This window comes from Halichoerus grypus, chromosome 7 (assembly GCF_964656455.1).
Source record: "Halichoerus grypus chromosome 7, mHalGry1.hap1.1, whole genome shotgun sequence".
NCBI classification, from domain to species: Eukaryota; Metazoa; Chordata; class Mammalia; order Carnivora; family Phocidae; genus Halichoerus; species Halichoerus grypus.
In genome coordinates, this window is record NC_135718.1 from 21,570,704 (window position 1) to 21,589,991 (window position 19,288).

The 19,288-nt window shown below is 41.3% G+C and overlaps 1 long non-coding RNA gene across 5 annotated transcripts in view; it reads left to right on the forward strand.

The window, feature by feature from the left end:
- Positions 1-1,299: 1,299 nt before the first annotated feature.
- LOC118534024 (uncharacterized) overlaps positions 1,300-19,288 on the forward strand; it is a 39,874-nt gene continuing 21,885 nt past the window's right edge. Inside the window, exons 1-4 of one of the 5 annotated variants that reach the window (XR_004916473.2) lie at positions 1,300-2,050; positions 7,030-7,164; positions 10,466-10,680; positions 13,793-13,882. This is a non-coding gene — a long non-coding RNA (uncharacterized LOC118534024). Of the gene's footprint in view, positions 2,051-7,029; positions 7,165-10,465; positions 12,144-13,792; positions 13,883-19,288 lie in introns of those variants that run through there. The other 4 variants (XR_013449632.1, XR_004916472.2, XR_004916474.2 and 1 more) reach the window with 4 other exon arrangements.

The following is a 19,288-nucleotide window of genomic DNA, read 5'->3' on the forward strand; positions in this document are numbered from 1 at the left end:
AGTCCAGGATCACACCCTTTGTTTTCATGTCTCCTAAATTTCCTTGAACTGGGGACAGATCTTCACTTTCTTTGTCCTTCATGATGCTGACTTTTTTTTTTTTTTTTTTTTTTTTTGGGTACTAGTTCTTTATTTTTTAGACAGTTCTTCAACAGAAACCCTTTCATTTTCAAGTTTAGGCAACCAAGCATGATGATTCTCTGAGTTCTCACAGCAAATTAGTAGCAGACTTAAACACACATAGAAGGCTGTAAACTGTATGGAAGTTCATCCCAAGACTTCAGAAGGCATGTCTCATGCTAGAAGGGTAAGGACTGATACAAGGAAACGGTGAATTTATAAAACAGGTATAATGGATGCAATCAATACGCCTCTAGTATATTACTGATTGATTACCTATGAAATCTCGGATTTTGTGCTAAGCCATTGGATTTATAACACTGGGCAAAAACCAAAATGGTCCCAAGCCCACAGTTTGAGTTCCTTTTTTTGTTTCACCCAGCACTTTGTCTTGTTCTGGAAGATGTGGAAGTGTATGCCCACAAAATATTTAGAACACGGTTAGTAGCAAAGTGCTCTTCCAAATATGCCATACAAAAAGACTGGCTTTAGAATGAATATTATAGAAAATCAGGGAAAGAGTAAAGCATGGCCACCAATGGGAGAAACCTCTAAATACACATACCATCATCATCATTGGAGAGTTAGATGATAGATAAATCGATCGATCTTGGATAGATATATTTCTATTTAACTCTAAGATCTATTATCTATCATCTATCTATATCTATCAATCATCTATCTATTGTCTTACACACAATCCCACACCATTCCCTCCACTGCCCTTCTGGCGTCTCTCCGGGGCCCAGATACATTGCCTGTGCTCTGGGTTGGATCGAGGTGCCAATTCACAGACACTAAGGGGAAAGAAGAGGAATCCCTAGATCCTTCTCCTCCCAAAGACGCTGCCAAGAGTCCTGGCTGCAGAGTAAATCTGGACTCCTGGTGGAGAGGACAGAAGGGAACAAAGCGAGAGGAGGAGAGCAGGAGGGGAAGGGTCCCTGACGCTCACAGCCCGCTCTCAACCCGCAACCCAGCCAAGGGGAGAGCGGGGCACGGAGCGGGAGCCTCCACCACTCCTGGCCCCCGCTTGGGTTCCGCAGGCGACGACCCGGGAATCCCGAAAAGCGGGCGCCAGTCCATGTGGCGGCGCCTGGCTCCGCGCGCCCCGCCTCCCGCCCGGCGCCGCCTCCGCCCGCCGCCTCCGCCCGCCCCCTCCGCAGCCCAACTTGGACGGAGTTGGGGTCCTGCGCGCCTGCCCCCCGCAGCCGGCCAGCGCAAAGCCCCGCGCCGCCGCCGCCGCTCCGGGCCCCTTTCCGCGGCTCTCCGCCCCCGCGATGGGAAAAGTGGGCGCGGGGCGCAACTCCACCCGGGGCTGAGCGCGCTCCTCGCCGGCGCGGGGCTCTGGGTCCTCGGCGCCCCGGGCGCCTGCGGTGGCGGCTCCTGCGGGGTCCCGCGGTCCCAGGGCCCCGCCCCGGGGACGCCCGCACCTAAAGCGGCGAGGCCTGGCTGCTGCCACTCCCTCCTCTCCCGGAGCGCCTCCGGCGCAGAGCTGGCAACTGGAGCCGAGCAAGAGTGGAAGCCCGGGGGTACTTTGAGCAGCGGGACCCTGGAACTCCTCAGCAAGAGTAACAAAGCTACACGCTTCGGGGCTGGAGGAGCTGAGCTGAAGATCAGCACGTTGGAGGTGACAAGGAATTCCGCACACAAAGGCCGCTCCACTTGGCTGACCACCACAGCGTCGTGAGTGGAGAAGTAGCGGCGGGGCGCGATCAGAGGCGAGGGGGTACGGGGTGAGGGGAGGAAGCGCTAAAGTGTGTTGAAGAGTCAGGTGGACGGGGGCATATGAAGCTTCTGACTTGGGAACTGTGCAAAAAGAAGCCACTGCCCAACTTCCCCAGGAACTGTATCACCTCCAGAATGCTTCCATCCCTCCGGGACCTCCATCTTCTCCAAGCCCCAACCATGAAAGAAACTTCCAAATTAGCAGGTAAATCCTACACCCTGTCACCATGGTCTGTGGGGTTGAAGACCAGGCGAAGAGTGGGTTTGTTAGTTAAGTATCTGGAATGTGAGGGTGAGAGGGTTAACTTTTAGGGCAGTCTGACATTCTCTGGAATGATTTCCCCTTTACTTGCTGCGGACTTACTGATGGCTCCAGGAAGTCCAAGATGACCCATGAGCAAGGTAATTTAAAGTGGATGAGAACTGCAGTGGACAGTCATTGTCCTTTGGTGCAGTCTGTCTCTCTGGGCACTCGGGAGATGCAACTTACAGAGAGAGCCTGTATCACCTTCTAAGGGCCCGTGTGTGTGTGTGTGTGTGTGTGTGTGTGTGTGTGTGTGTGTGTTTAGAGCTGGGGCTTTGCAGCTTGGGAATTATTGATTGTTTTCCGGTGTGATCCAGTCCTAGAAACATTAAGACCCCAGTGACAGCAACCCCTTGTTGTGCCCCACTATTTGCCCTCCTCCAGTGACGAGCACAAATAAAGGCTTGCCCTGTCCTTATGAGGTGAGGGGATTGCTAGATTACAAGACGGTGACACTGAGGACAGTAGGTGTGGTGGGCTTCTGCTGCACACAGAGAAGCTTGTAGGGATGAATGTCATGATTTTTGGCCATGCCGGAGGAGGTTTTAGAATTTGGGGAATATGTCTGCAGCCCTTCAGTGTTGGAGCTGTCGATTTAAAGTGAACCTGGAAACTCTCCTTGGCAGAAATGGTGAAACAGCAGCTTTGGTGGTTATGATTAATGATCATTTAAAAAGCGTGTGAAAGTTCTCTAGGCTACCATAAAGCAGATATTAAGAACATTACGAACAAGGGCAGGCAAAAAATAAACGTAAATAAGTGGTGGATTCAATCAGGAAATTGAGCGTTTCTTCTTTGAAATATGCACAGATTATTCAGTTTAGCACCTTCTAACCATGACTTCATTTGTAGTAAGATTGCTAGAAACCTTCCCACTTTAGTTATGCTCATTGTGAGCTTCTGAAATAGAAATTTTGAGTATTTTAAGATAAAATCTGTTCAGTAGGAATGAACATAGGTTTAGAATGTATTGATACAAATCACAATAACAGCAATTAGTATTCCTAGCCCTGTCCTGAGAGCATCCAGACTACTCTAATATCTAGCCTTGAGGATATAGGTTCTGGTTCATATGTTGTTCATATACACGTTTACTTAAACAACTGAAGCAGAGATTATTTCCATGGAGCTCCTGGAGACCTTTACTCTTACTCCCTACTTTAATAATCACATTTTTAATATCATTGCCGCTAAAATTATTCACTCCATTTAAATTTGAAATTTTTAAAACTTTTTCACTTCTTCAAGCAGTTAGCTCAGAATTTCTGACTGTGAAGGGAAGTTTCAAACACATCAAATATGTAGGTACCATGAAGCAAAGGACTTTGGACTAGAAATACATACTGATATCCAAGCTGCAAATTATCCCTTACCTCATCTTGAAAGATTTTGAACAGAATGAGAGAGGAGAAAATGCATCTTTGGCAAGCCAGATACTTGTTCATTTAAGAAATTACTAAAACGTATTGCCAGGGTGTGTGTGGGGGTGGAGTGGGGGGGTGTGTTGTGAGCATGGTCATAAGCTTATGCTTATAAGTCATATAGGGACAGTGTTAGTCAAATTTTGGATGTGTGACCTGCAGTACGTCTACAAGGGTGACTTATTGTAGTAATAATGGTGGTGACTGGTAATGTTTGAGCACTCAAAGTCCGCTAACTAGTGAGCTTTCTCTCTTGACTGAAGTCCTTCATTTTTTAATCTTAACCCGCCACACATACACACCCCATAACCTCTCTCTCTCTCTCTCTGCACTCAAAGGCAGAGCTAATCAATTTCATCTAGCCAGCTCTATCTGTTTCAGCATCATGGAGAAGGTAACATTATTATTTTTGCAAATTGGAGTGTGTAGAATCAGAGGAAACTTCTCAAATGGAGGCAACTTAATGAAATGAAAAGTAGAGTGGAGATTTGAGTGCTAGCCCTCTTGGTCATGTACTTTTGGCAAGCTGCCATAATAATCTGAGTTTAGATTTCTTTATCTGTAAAGTGAGGTCAGTGCTAATCAGAATTAATCGACAGAACAGCAGATCTTGGTGCACATGAAAGGACACCGTTGTGGGAAAGTTCCGTACATGTGTGTGTCACTGCCATTTCCAACACCTTTCTTTCTCTCAGATCAGTAAAGGGAATAGTTCATCAGCCCCAAATACGAAGACAACATTAGAAATTCATGATTTGCCACTTCGATTCTCTCCCAGAAAGCAGTTGGGCCTAGGCATCACACATCCTTTGAACCTGTCTGATCTTTAGCTAAAAGCCCGAACTAAAGGGATGGTGATTATAGACTGCCCATATAACTTTTCAAGAATTCTGAATGGTTTTCTTGCCTCCTTCCTGTGCATGTTTCTGATGCTCTTGGGACAGCTGTTTGAGGATGTACATTTGGCCTTGCACATGACTAGACCTTTCTTTATTCTCTCCATGTGTGTGTGTTAAGAGAGAGAAGAGAAAGAGGGAGAGAGAGAGAGAGCGAGTTCAGAGGAATTTCCAAGATTTTGAGCCATTACTTAAATTTAGGTACTGACATTTGCAGCCTTGTCCTACAGGGCAGACTTTCTTGATGGGAACCTTTGCAAGATTTGGACCAAATGAGGGAGTACTGTGGCATTCAGGACCCCGAGCACAGATCATTTGTCAGGAGCGAATGTATTGCTTCTACACAACTCATTTTATACATGATATGATTATATTCACTGCCTTATGGGGTATGTTGTGTGTATTATTCTTTCCTCCACTGAGTTTCAAAATGCTAATGAGCACTAGTTCATTAATGCCTATGACATTCTTGTTAGGTAGGTGGTAAGCATTAATATCTTTTCCTCACATTTTTATGCTGAATGTGATTTAAATGTTTCAGTTTCTCACCCCCTGGCTCTTTCTCACTGGCAACATTGCTCATAGACAGTCATCTGCATACATAACTCACGTCATTGTGATGGTATTAATGTTGCATTTATCAAATTGCCATGACTGTCTGGTTATCTGACATGCATGTCTTCTCCTTCAGCTATTTTTGGACCTGAGATGTAGCAACACTACCTGAGCAATTAAACCAGGCCAGTATTTTTTTTTTTTTTAAGATTTTATTTATTTATTTGAGAGAGAGAGAGAATGGGAGCACAAGCAGGGAGAGCGGCAGGCAGAGGGAGAAGCAGAAGCAGACTCCCTGCCGAGCAGGGAGCCCGACATGGGGCTCGATCCCAGGACCCCAAGATCATGACCTGAGCTGAAGGCAGATGCTTAACCGACTGAGCCACCCAGGCGCCCCTCAACGGGACCAGTATTTTTTTGTTGCTGTTGTAAAATGTCGTATATTCATCATTTTTAAAAATGTCACGATAATCTTGTGAGGGTTGAATAATCACCCGCATGACATTAAACAGGAAACCAAGGTTCAGAAAGAATAAGTCACTCGTTCAGGCTCTTATGCAAGTGTCAGGGACAGAGCACAATTTATAAACTTTTTTGATCTGACTCCCAAATCTATCCTTGCCTTGTAGATAGAAATCAGAGCCAGTCGAGATCTGTTTGTAAAATTGTGAAATTATTCATCATGAATGGATTTCAGAGGAGCTTGGGAGGAGGCACGTCCTGGTTATGGATGCTCCATCTCCTTGGGAAAAGGGAATGCTTTTAATACCTACCTGTCAAATTTCATTCCTGAGCTCCAGTAGTGATTGCATTGTTCTCACACTCTCCTCTTCATCTTTAGAGAGCCTTAAGATCAACACTTGAGTGATTCACTGAGCACAAATTCAAGGGAAAATTTTGAGATCTAGTCTTACTTCATACATTTCTGAGTCAACAAAAAAACCTGATTTTAGTTTGCCATCAGTTGGGAAAACCAGGATCATTTATATAAGGTTTTTTCACCTGACCTTTTAAATTTTCATAGAATTGCCTTTCTTTAACAAACTTACAGTTTTCCTTTTCTGATCAGGGCTCTGGTCCTAATTATGAAGGAAAATGACATGGAAAGCAAGATGCTGTAGAGGAAGAAGGCATAAGATGTGGAGGCAGGTGGACCAGTCTGAATCTCCTTACTAGCAATCTTCCAAGTAGGGAGACTATCTGCCTTCTGCTTTCTGAGGACACATAGTTGTTTCTCTGAAGTGCCAGCCAGCTCACACACAACGTTTTAGTGTCTTCAGTTTGAGAGTGTTGAGCTCCTTGTACTTGTAAGTAAAGTTTTGGGGACACAAAGATGACACATCGATCTAGGTCCTTGACTTGGGAGTGAGCAAGCCTTCTATTTCACATGATTAGGTATTTCCCTATTGTTCCCATACATACGTGTTTACATAAATCCCTGAAGTTTGAAACCCACTGTTTAAATCAGGTACTGATATTCGAGTTAAAATATAAAGACATAGTAGTTTGTTTTATCTCACTTTTGTAGTTGGCAAACATGGAATCTTCAGCGGCGAAATGCATAATCTCAGAATAGAAGTTACACTTCTTTTTGGAATTTCTGGTACCTTCTATAAAAGTCATTAAATATTGACTCTGGGGAGGGGAGGGGGGTGGGGGAATGGGTTGAATAAGTAATGGGGATTAAGGAAAGTAGTTGTGATGAGCACCAGGTGTTGTGTGGAAGTGATGAATCACTATATTGTACACCTGAAACTAACATTGTATTCTATGTTAACTGGAATTTAAATAAAAACTTTAAAAAAACGACTCTGGAGATGATTCACATCTTTAAAAAAAAAAGTATGAATAGAATAGAATTGGACACGATACCATAGAATTGGGCACAAAAATATATGGAGTGTTTTCTTATTTATATGAGTAATTGCTAACATTTAAGGAATACCATGTGCCAGGGACAACACTAACAGCATTATGCAAATAGTCTTATTAACTTTTCATTCTACAGATATCGCTGAGCACCGAAGATGTTCCAGGCACTGTTGAAGAGGTGTGTGTGACATGGTATAGAAAGGGATGAACATTCATACGAGGCCGTAGAAGATGCAGGTCATCTGATGGCAGAACTGCTAGAGAGGTAAAGGTGAGCCGAGAACCTTTTGGCAGGGATGGTTAAGAAGGCTTATGCAAGGTTGATGCTTAAATTGGATGATGAATAGTAGTGAGGACTTTAAAAGGGGAATTTTGACATGACCATAGTTCTTGGTAGGAAAAAGAACTGCAAGAGCAAACATAGAAAGGAAATTCCTTAATATATGACATCAGTTTTGAATGATTATGTGTATATGACATGCCCAATGAGAAATTGAAAATCTGTGCCCCCAAAACAAAAACAAACAAAAAAAACCCCCACGCCATCCCTTAAAGATATGATTGCCCTTATTTGCACATTTAAATCTCATCTTGAATGTTATAGCTTCTTTTTATCCTCTCAAATACAGTTTTCAAAACAAAGACTGTCTTTTATCTAGTAAAGTCCATCAGAGACATCCTGAGCCAGCCTCCCCAAAATGCCACTTTGCCTTATGTCTTTAAATTTATCTGCAAATTCTATGGCCTGTCTTTGTGTGTATCTTGATTGTTGTCCCATACCTCTCGAAAGTTATGAAGAGCACACCTGTGTCTCCAAAGGCAAACTGGCCAGATCTCATCCCTGCCATGGTCAGAGGTGATGGCCTGGAAGACCTGTGGCCAGTGTGAGGAGGAACCAGACTCCTCGGGATGTGATGGCCACTGCCGAGTGCAGACTCCGCTCACATAAGATGTATATGTAGGCGAGGAAGAAGCTTTCTTCTTTCCTCCAAGGTGTTTTCAGTTGGTTTAGGAATTAAATTGACATGAGGCAGATTAACAGGATTAAAACAAAACCAAACCAAACCAGAGTGCACATGGAGGTACAATAAAGAAATTGAGACTTCAAGAAATGACAAGGGCAGGCAGTTTTTACACTTTTTGGACAAGGAGCTGATAAATCTCTGAGGAATTGACAGGACAAGAAAATGTAACTTTGGGAGCTACAGTTGATAAAGGATTCTAAACAGGATTTGGGCTGGGAAAGTAAAAGGGTAAAAAAGTAACAAGGGTTGTTTCTAAAGCCTCGTTGGCTCAAATTTCCTATAAAGGACAGATTCTCTTTACCTGCCGTACAGAGAGGGAGATTTATTTTTTGCTTTCTGCAAACAAAGGCAGGTTGAGGGGTGGGGGCCATCAGAGTGTTCTTTTTGTACTGGCTGTCTTGTAAGTAACTTTTATTTAAAATAATCAGTATGCCAAAGTAGCATATTTGGGGGTAGCCCGCTGTTGGCCCCTACAGATGCAATGGTTCAAAGCTTGGCAAGAAACAAAGGTGAAATTTTACTATGCAGGGTTCATCCTAAAGAAACAGAGATTATTCTAAAATTCTGGTGGGGATAAAAGGACCCAGATGTTCTTGTAGGAAACCCTGCATGTACTTTTACGTGTCCATCAAAGCCGTCATGTCTCTGCCTCTGCTGAGATCTACTGAATATTTTTCCACTACCTTAGATCAGTAATGTATCTTTTTACTGTTCAAAATGCTTCACTTTTGAAGAATTTTGTCATATTTCTTCAGTTTTATCATCATAGTCCTAAGACATAAGAAGGACAGATATTATTACCTACACTTTGTGCTAGATGAAGCTGAGAGATGGCTGGGTTAGCAGTGTGATTTGCATGTCAGGTGTTAGAAGAAGGGGAGGCTAAAACCTAGGAATTCCACAGAATTCCACTGATACCTGCACTTGCTCAGGCCTTTTCGCCGTGGGCTGGGGACAGAGTTATGTTTTGGCTAAAGCCTGCGTTCCTGCCCATGAGGGACCACCATTGGGATGGGGTACAGGGCTCTGGGGGTCCAGGAGAACCAACACAAATGATACATGCTGGGCTTTAGAACAAGTTGTTTAATTCAGGGTGATTGATGGGTCATCATTAGCCTTATAAAGTGACCATACAGGGTACTAATAAGATTAGTATTAGTAAAATCGGAGGGGGAGACGAACCATGAGAGACTATGGACTCTGAGAAACAAACTGAGGGTTTTAGAGGTGGGGGGATGGGTTAGCCCGGTGATGGGTATTAAGGAGGGCACATACTGCATGGAGCACGGGGTGTTATACGCAAACAATGAATCATGGAACACTACATCAAAAACTAATGATGTAATGTGTGGGGATTAACATAACATAATAAAATAAAATTAAAAGAAAAATAAATAAATCTTTAAAAAACAAACAGAAAAAGAAGTGTTATTTATTTTATTTTTTATTTTTATTTTTTGCTGACAATTGGGAATCAGTCATCAATGGCTCCTTTTGCTCTTCTTGTGTCTGACTGAGACTGGGGGTTGGAGACAAGGCAGAGGAGAGTTTGCTGAACAACTCTGTTCCACCCAGGTGTGCTGTCTACATGATATAACAGAAGCTGACTTTTAACAACAATGATATAAGTCACCATAGCTTTTGAGCAATCCCCTATAAGCACATTGCAGAGTATCATCACTATGTTATTTAATTTAATCCTTACAACAACCCTGTGAAGTAGGTATTATCCCCATTCTAACATTGTGGAAACATGCTCAGATTATTACTGACTGGGGTTCTTGGACAGAAATTTACTAGAGGACAATGGGAGTTCCAGGCAAGGCTCTTGGGGCTTATGCTCGAACACAAGGGAGACAGAACAAAGGAAAGCGTCCATCAGGCTGGCTCTCAGAACAGAGGCTGAGGAAAGTGTCTAAAGAGGCTGAGGTGACAAAAGAGTGATGTCTAATCATGCAGGAATGGAGGATACAGGAAGTGGGGCATCTAGGCGCAGTGGGCAAAACATGCTTCATCATGCACTGCATGTGTCATTAGCATGTTAAATCTCCACCCTTGGGTGTGATTTTTAGTGTTGTAATGAGGGAGAAAGTTGGTGAAAAGTCACATCAGCCCTGTGGTCCACCTTGGCGCAGACTGGTTTGGTTTGGTCTTCACCAGTCTTCCTGGTTGTGTCCCTCTTTTGACAAACATGCTTCTTCCACGTTCCTGCAAAATATGCTACTCAAGACACATAGGGTTTCAGCTACCAAGAAATGCTGGATTTCAAGGTCAGAGTTGAGAGGACCCAAGCCCAGTCCCTGCTCTGTCTCAAGAGGGGTTAAGAAAGCTGCCACAGATTACCTAGTTAAAAGGTGGTACAACAGGAATTTGAGTTTTGCTCTGACTTTGCAAAGCTCTTTCTACTGTCACACTGCCCTTGGGTATTGGGTTCATTCTGAAGTCTCTTAGAGAGGAATTCCTAAACCAGTTCAAGTGATGGTAGGGGAACCTTGGCATGAACAGAAAAATCTAAGTGTGCTCCTTTTCATGTTACTCTGGTCTCAGGGTGCTGACCTGTTTGATTCCTTTCATGACATCCACCCATTCCTATGAGTGACTCCCGTAGCATCACTAACATGTCATCTCCAGCTTGTTCTCCAGGAAGAATGAATGTGTGGAAGCTGGCATTTGATTTCTCCCTGCTGGCTACTGACCCTATAGAGACAGATGGACAACATGGACACTCACTTGGACATCAGGCTACTGAGACATGTTGTCAGGTAATTGGCTGATCATACTGTGCCCAAGAGCCAAAGGCTTGATGGTTCTGGTCATCTTCCCTAATTAGAATGAGAGAGGATATGGGAACCCAAACTCATGGGTCATCTGATCCAGGGCTTGCTTATTTGTAAAGTCAAAGGTCTTCTGTTTAGTTCCTCAGTTCTTTCTCTTGATTAGAATCAGGGAAAAGGCTTTTGTCACCCAGGTTTGGAAACACTGTCTCTAATCTCCACCTGACCAGCCCTGGGTAGGTGGAGGGATTTTGAACTGAGCAGCCTTGGGTTCTCCAACTGGCAACCAAAACTGCATTCAGGGGTGTTCCTCAGGCCCCCACATTTAAATAACCTGGGATGTTTGAAGTAAATGTATTTTACTAATCTGGAATTAGTATTTATTATGTTGATGGGGGCAGGAGAGTGAGCAGGGGTATTTATGTTTTAATAATCCCCTAGGTGATTCTTAGTAACATTAAAGTTTGAAAAAAATTTCCCTAGAGGATTCTTCTGTAGCTTCAGGTCCATGAACTTTCTGAGATTGCCTACACATTCTGTGTACATGAGCATTTTTTTTTTTTTTGGAGAAAGTTGAAGTCCACAGCTTTCAATAACTTCTCAAAAGAATCTGAATACAATGGGGTAAGACCTGCTGAAGCAGGCTAGGGGAGAGATAATGATGCACATATAAGATGTCAGAAAAAGGAAAGACTATACCTTTCCCTGGAAAGCAGTCTTTCTATTGTGAAATAAATACTTTGTAGTTTGTATAATGGGAATGAGTTCTTGGTACCATTTTTCTTGGTTATCCACATAAATAAGATTTGTGTTCTGAGGATAAAATATGGTGCATTTTTTTAACTCTAATATAATAATCAGTAGCAAAGACTCTGGAAACAGACTTCTTGGGTTTGGAATACTGCTTCATCATTTACTAGCTCTGTGACTTCATGAAAATAACTGTGACTCTATGCCTCTGTTTCCTCATACATAAAAATATTCTTCTTAAAGTTTGTTACAGTCTTAAATGGGTTGATAGTCCTTAACGTAGTACCTGGCACATAGTAATAAACATTAGCTGTATTATTATTATTATTATTAGTAGTAGTAGTTGTTGTTGTTGTCATTGAATTAATAATAACACACCATAGTAAGCACAGACTAATGCCCACTTAGCAGGTGTGTAATGGATATTGTCTCTCTTCTGTAATTATGCTCTCTCCCTTATCCATTGTCATGTCTTAGAGGACTGGGGCCATCTCTCATCTTTAAAAAAATTGTTTTGGGGCACCTGGGTGGCTCAGTTGTTAAGCGTCTGCCTTCGGCTCAGGTCATGATCCTGGGGTCCTGGGATCGAGTCCCGCATTGGGCTCCCTGCTCGGCGGGAAGCCTGCTTCTCCCTCTCCCACTCCCCCTGCTTGTGGTCCCTCTCTTGCTGTGTCTCTCTCTGTCAAACAAATAAATCTTTTAAAAAAAATTTTTAAAAATTGTTTTTGTTCTTTTTTTCTATATATCCCTTACAGCATTTATAACTATTCACTCAGAGTAAATACTAAATTCTTGCTATGTGATTTTGGGTTTGAGTTTGGTTTGGGTTTTTTTTTTTTTTTTTTGGCCTTTTCTTGGTCCATAAAAGCAAATAATACCCCTGTTCTTGTGCATCAATGTGATAAAATATCAAATACCTATTAAATGTATTATTGATCTGTATTTAATGACTTAGAAAATGTATGCAGCAAAGTAAAAGGTAAAAACATAAATTTTTAAAATAGTAAGATTTTAAGTTCCATGAGGGTAGAAATTTTTGTCTGTTGTGTTCTCTATTTATCTAACAGGGCATCTGGTACATAATAGGGGCTCAGTATACTTTATTGAATATGTTTCTATTTTTGTAAAAGAAAAAGAAAATGTAAAAAAAAATTAGAAAGGTAAGATTAAAATATTATTATTGATTATGACTGTTTTAACTATCATTTAAATTGTGGTTTTTTGATATTTCTTCTATGAATATATGCTACTTTTATAACTTAAAAAATATTTTAAACCAAATCAAAAAAGATCATGAACCTTATAAGCTTCGTTATGCTTAATTCTAGGCATCTAGATTTCACAAAAAAAAAAAAAAAAAAAACAAATCTCTACCAACTTGTGTTGGTAGTTTTGATGACAAAGGTGGTAAGAAGATCACTTTGTGTTTTTTCTTCTGATTGTATGACAGTGGATGCAACCAAGCCTTTCCTCATCAGTTTTTTTTTTTAATTAGAAAAGAGACAGATATTGGGGTGCCTGGGTGGCTCAGTTGGTTAAGCATCTGCCTTCGGCTCAGGTCATGATCCCAGGGTCTTGGGATTGAGCCCCTCATCAGCTCCCTGCTCAGTGGGGAGCGTCAAATAAATAAATAAAATCTTAAAAAAGAAAAAAAGAGACAGATATGGAGGTACTTGCCCCAACAAGACTATATACTATATACTAGACATTCTGGTGACCTGTAAGTCCAACAAAGAAAACATATATCTCAATTTAAGTCTCAGACATTAGCTTGATCTGGATATTCATCTACATGTACATATTCATATACGTGCACACACACATAGAACATGCACATCCTGAGCCATATGAATACATAGTGAGTCAAGCACCCATATTCTACCTGTAACTCCTCACCCATGAAGGTGAGTCATTAGAAAGTCTTGCATGGCCGTGGAAAAGAACTTTGATGATTGCATTGCTTAAATGAAAGGCAACCACGGACAAAGGGAAAGAGAAAGAGAAGACAGAACCGACAGAGGTTGAGGTACAGAGAGCTGGAGAAGGGAAAAGACCCCAAAGACTATGATAGAACCAGAGAGAGAGAGAGAGAGAAGCAGGAGGGAGTGAGAGAGAGGTAGAGGGAAAGAGGCTATGTCAGAAACATGAAGACCCAGAGATCCAAAGAGAGAATCACAGGCAGAGTGAGGAACTGGGGGAAGCCAATGACAATGGAAAACTTGTAATTCATCAATGTTTTTAAAATTCCTAGAGTGGAACTTGATCTTAACAATCAGTAGAACATTTCCTACAGATAAGTTTTTTTTTTTTTTTTTAAGTTTTAGTATAAGTTCTAATTTTTTTTTCATAGATACCATCTCTTACTACTCAAGGACCTGAAACGTACACCCGATTGCACGGCACAGGGGAAACCAACAGCCACCTCGGTCCCCTTTTGAAGGTATGCGCATGTGGCTTCTGACGTTACAAAGAGAGGGTACTTCAATTTTTTTTTTTTCTCTTGACTGGGAATGGGTTTTCCTTTTGAAACCGTATTCACCCTTGTGGTTAGATTTCTAGGCAGCCCCCCAAAGCCTTGGGTCCTTGTATTAGAGCTTATGTTGTAATTTAGATGTTGAATGGGTTAGATAATTTTACAGGCTCATCTGAGCATAAAACTAGAATTAGTACTAACTGTACATTTGAGGAGATATGGGGGCACCAAAAACTTGGATACATTTGCTTTCTTTTTTGACTCTGCAGACATTCCACAAAGGTAGTTGGTAGCTACCCAACCACATATACCTGGTTCTTAATGGGGAAAAAAAAAAAAGTGATTTAGGAACTTTTTTTTCTATTTGAAGAAACTGGTCCAGGTCCATCACTGTGTATTTTTGCTGTCTTTAAAAGCTACATTTTGGTTAGTGGGGCTGCATAAAGGATATACTCAACTAACAGTACATTTTGTAAGACACATTTGGAACATGAGACCATCACTCAGTATGCAGGGGTGGGCAGACTATGTCCCCTGGGACAAATTTGGTTTGCTACCTGTTCTTCAAAGTAAAGTTTTATGGGAACACAGCCTCATTCATCTGTTTCTGTATATCATCTGTAGCTATTTTTGTGATGCACCCGGCAGAGTTGAGTAGCTCTAACAGCGAGCATAGTCCTGCTGCACCAAAAATATTTCCTATCTGGCCCTTTTTAAGAAAAGCTTGCTAACTGCTGGGCTAGATCATGGGGAGGAAACTTTTATCCATCCCTCTTATACTTGTCTATGCTGTTTTGATTTTTTTTTTTTGCCACGTGTATGTATTCCCTTTGTAATAAAGCTATTAAAAAAAAAAAACTATAAAAACATCTCAGATGACTGTGCTACATGCTAAGATGCTTTGCCCCTGAGGTTATATACACATAGAGGAAGAAGTAGCCAGCTATACAGACATAAAAAATGCAATTTAGAGTCGTAAGTGCATAGTAAATATAATCAAGATTTGTGCAAAGTCCTGTGAGGATTTTGGGAGGGGGGAAGGAGTGACTTTATAAGGAATTAATATTTGAGCTAGCCTTTATTATTATTTTTTTTAAGATTTTATTTATTTATTTGACAGAGAGAGAGACAGCAAGAGAGGGAACACAAGCAGGGGGAGTGGGAGAGGGAGAAGCAGGCTTCCCACCGAGGAAGGAGCCCGATGTGGGGCTGGATCCCAGGACCCTGGGATCATGACCTGAGCTGAAGGCAGACGCTTAATGACTGAGCCACCCAGGCGCCCCTTGAGCTGGCCTTTTAAACAAGATTAGGGATTTGCCAACCCAGGGACTGTTGGGAGAGGAAAGGATCTATGTAGCCAGTTTTTCCTCCCTTTCATGAGAATTAGGTCCACCTTGTGGTTCTTCATACATTTAACAGGATATGACCCGTCATTCTTCCTTTTTAGTCTCGTCTGTGTCCGTGCCATTTGGGGCTCAGTTACCAGTCCTCAAATACCATCTTTGGTTTCCTTTTTCCCTTTGAGCATCACGTCTCTGACTGGACCAAAGACCCTGAGCTCCCAAACACAGGTGCTCTCTCCTCTCTTCACAGTAGTTTCACTAGCGCGGTTGTGATGAGCTTTCTTTCCCTTTGATATTTGTCCTGTTGTTCCTCTTATACAAGGTGGGAATGAGTGACTGTCATTTTCTTGGGCATGGGGCCTGAACCAGAGTGGCTGTTGGGGTGCATTATGACAAGTCCGTTGTCATTTTCTATTAGTGCAGTATTGTTACCCTGGAAAGTGTGACAATAGGCGAAGGAGGGATTGACATCATTATTATCTACAGTCTACCTGTTACACACATATAAATGTGAGGGGCTGTGTACCTCAAGTAGGTATTCTTCCCTCTTGGTTTTAACCTTACCAGCTTTCTCAGAACTGCTCCCAAAGAAGAAAGTTAACTCTTATCAGACTTCGTAAAAATTGTTTTTTCTCCAGTGACTCCTATCCATCTCTTCTTTCCACCATGGAATTTTTTTAAGTAAGTATACATTAAAAAGTGTCCACATCATTACTGCACTGCTTGTAGGATTTTCATAAATGAACACACCTGCGTAGCCAGTACTGTGGTCAGGAAGAGAACATGAGGAGCTCCCCAGAGGCCTGGCTCGTACCCCTTTATAGTTAGTTCTTCCCCTGGGATAACCCTGTTTTGACTTCAAATAACACAGGTTGGTTTTACTTGGTTTTATACTTCATGTAAAGTTTGTATAAATGGAATCTAATTCTATGTCCTTTTTTTATACCTGTGTTTTTTGTTCAGTATTACGTTTTTGAATTTCTTCCATATTGTATTTACTTGTGAATTATCTAAACTATATAATTTGAAATGAATATGAGTCATTCTTCTATAAATATTCTCTTCTGTGTCTTTTGGTGAACATTTAGACCCATCTCCAATTCTGAGGACGGTTATGTTCAGCTTTAGTAGATACTGCCAAATATTTTTACAAAGTAATTGTACCAAATGATACTTCCATCAGCAGGGAATAAGAGTTTTGGTGATTACACATATACATGGAAAAAAGGTTTTCCATCTTTTTTATTTTATCTATCCTTTGATTATGGAATATTGTCACATTGATTTTATTAAGTATTTCCCTGATTACTGCTAAGGTTAGTTGTTCATTTGGATATCAGTATCTCTTTTGGCAAATTATTTGTTCAAATCTTTTGAATTTTATTCTGTTTCCTGTCTTTTTCACATTGATTTTTGGGAGTTTTTGGTTTTTGTTGTTATATATCTCAGCTGGCTGAGTCATTTGTCATATATACGTATATTTTCCTATATATGATTTAACTCTTCACTATCCTAGTGGTGTGTCTTGTAATGTACAGAGGTTCTTGACTGTAATTTATTCCTGCATAATTATTGCTGCTCAGAACTTTTGAGTTACTGGTTTCATTATAAATTCATCAACTTTTCGTGGTAACACAGAGATGAGCTGCCACTCTTGAATCCTTGTATCATCGGACCATCTTTTTGAAGTTCCCTGAATGAGGTATACATTATTCGTTCAAATGGTCAAGGAAAGTATGTGAATCTAGGCTGCTGTAATCCTTAAATGAGTTATGTCGAGAGAACTGAATTGGTGAATAACCTGAGCTCCAGTCACGATTGCTCAGCCAGGTATATCCTGAGTCTACTACTAATGGAATCATTTTTGTGCTTTTCCAACCTTTCTTGAAGTATCCTAGTGTGACTCAGTTCTCATTAAAGACTATAAGATGTACATGTTAATTTCATGGCAAAGAGAACTTTTTATGTTAAAAAGTTAAATTTTGGGAATCATTCAAAATTTTCTTCCCCACCCCAATAAACTTTCATTCTTCTATACTAACAAGTGTCCTAGGGATTTTATGAAGTGAGAGGGTCATTTATTCAATCTGTAATGAATTAATAAGTGAATGAGACACGAAGGCTGCCCCTTCATTGTTGATTTATTTTTCTCTCACATCTTGCTTCATCAAAGTTATCCTTTATTTAAGCATCTCAGGAAAGAACCGAAGATTAGGATTGGGTCTTGATGTGGGAGACTGAGAGGGTGCAAAATGGTGTATAAAGAGCATAGAGAATGTGTGACTGATCGTCAGTGATTTGTCCAGTGCCTCACAGCAATGACCTTTAATGCTCCATTTCCACTGGATGTTATGAATGTGGCTAATGGAAAAACCTAATTAAGAAACACTCTAAACCGACTCTGTAGAAAGCATGACTTTTGATTGAATTGGTGAGTTTCTATTAATAGTAATAGTCAACTGAAAGTATTAGAGCTTTTTAAGTAATAGCAGGGACTTTCTTTCACTGATGAACTTTAACAGAATCCCAAAAAGTATTATTTTCTATTTCAGAATGTATGGTGAGGTCATCCCAAGAGTTGGCACCTCTATATCCCTAGAGTGTCTGCCAGTGAATCTCTTGCCATTCTAGCATGAGTAGTTGGCTTCCAGTTCAAGTCCAATTCTTCTGAAAACAGAACTGCTGTTTTACACTGTCTTGGCATTATAGAATTCCTTGTACTGCTGACTTCAGAATTTTGCTGAAACCATCCCCATGAAATTGGTAATTCATTAAGTGCCAAGGGCTGGCTGAGTTCATTCCTATCACATCGACTGTTTTTGTGTGGTATATATTCATTCTCTCTCAGTATCTGTGTATCTATGTATCTATCTCCAGAGCCTCATTTTATTTTTTTAAAAGATTTTATTTATTTATTTGAGAGAGAGAATGAGAGAGACATGAGAGAGGGGAGGGTCAAAGGGAGAAGCAGACTCCCTGCCGAGCAGGGAGCCCAATGCGGGACTCGATCCTGGGACTCCGGGATCATGACCTGAGCCGAAGGCAGTCGCTCAGCCAACTGAGCCACCCGGGCACCCTCCAGAGACTCATTTTAATTAAAAGATGGATCTGTTCTGTTCCTTTTGGAAGGGCTTTCCTCCACCAATTTCACTTAGTCCATGGGTTTTGGGTTCCTCGGAGTCTATGAGAAGGTAACATGGAAACCAAACCTTAGAGAAACCAACTTGTTTCCTTGAGAAGGACATTATTGTCATGAAAAGTGATTGCAAACATCAGTAAAATTATATGAGGGAGAGTAAAACATCTCATTACTGTAGAGTCAGGCTTATCCCCTTTATGAGCTCCATTTAATTCATTATTAAAGGCTAGGACATTTCAAAAAATTTTATCAGCCTTCTGTTAAGGTCAAAGTGGTAAGATTCACATTTACATGTTTTATAAATTGTGTTATTTCAAGGACTCTCTCTTTCATTTGAGGAGGCAAACTGAAATGTGAAGTGGAGGGGCCTGGGCTGAGTCAGAAGGTGTGCTCCTTCTTTCTCTGCTGTTACCTGGCTCTGTGACCTCAAATATGGTGCTTAGTTTCCATAAGTAAGGAGATAAAAATACTGTTTACAAAGTTGGTTGTGAGGGATCTGTAAGTTAGGAGAATGGCTGATGTGGTGAGGGCCTGACTCACTGTAGGTGTCCAGTGAATGTTTGGCTCAACATCTACATCAATCTTTTCTAAGACATTTGTTCAGGAAGTTTCATGAAATGCCAGTGGTTGTGATTTGTGAGCACTGGTCCAGGATATTCTTGGGCTAGGGGACCATCGTCTGACCTCATCCTGGAATATTAGAGTGTTTTAGTGCTTTCTGTGTGGCTTTTGAACAAGTTTCATAACTTTCCTTGACCATTTCATTCTCTCATCTGGACTACTAGCACAACATCGCAGTTCAGTGTAACTTGGGCTCTGAGTGAGACTGCTCGAGTCTTGATCTCAGCTCTACTATTTAATAAATAGCAAATATAGTCCAAAACATTGGAC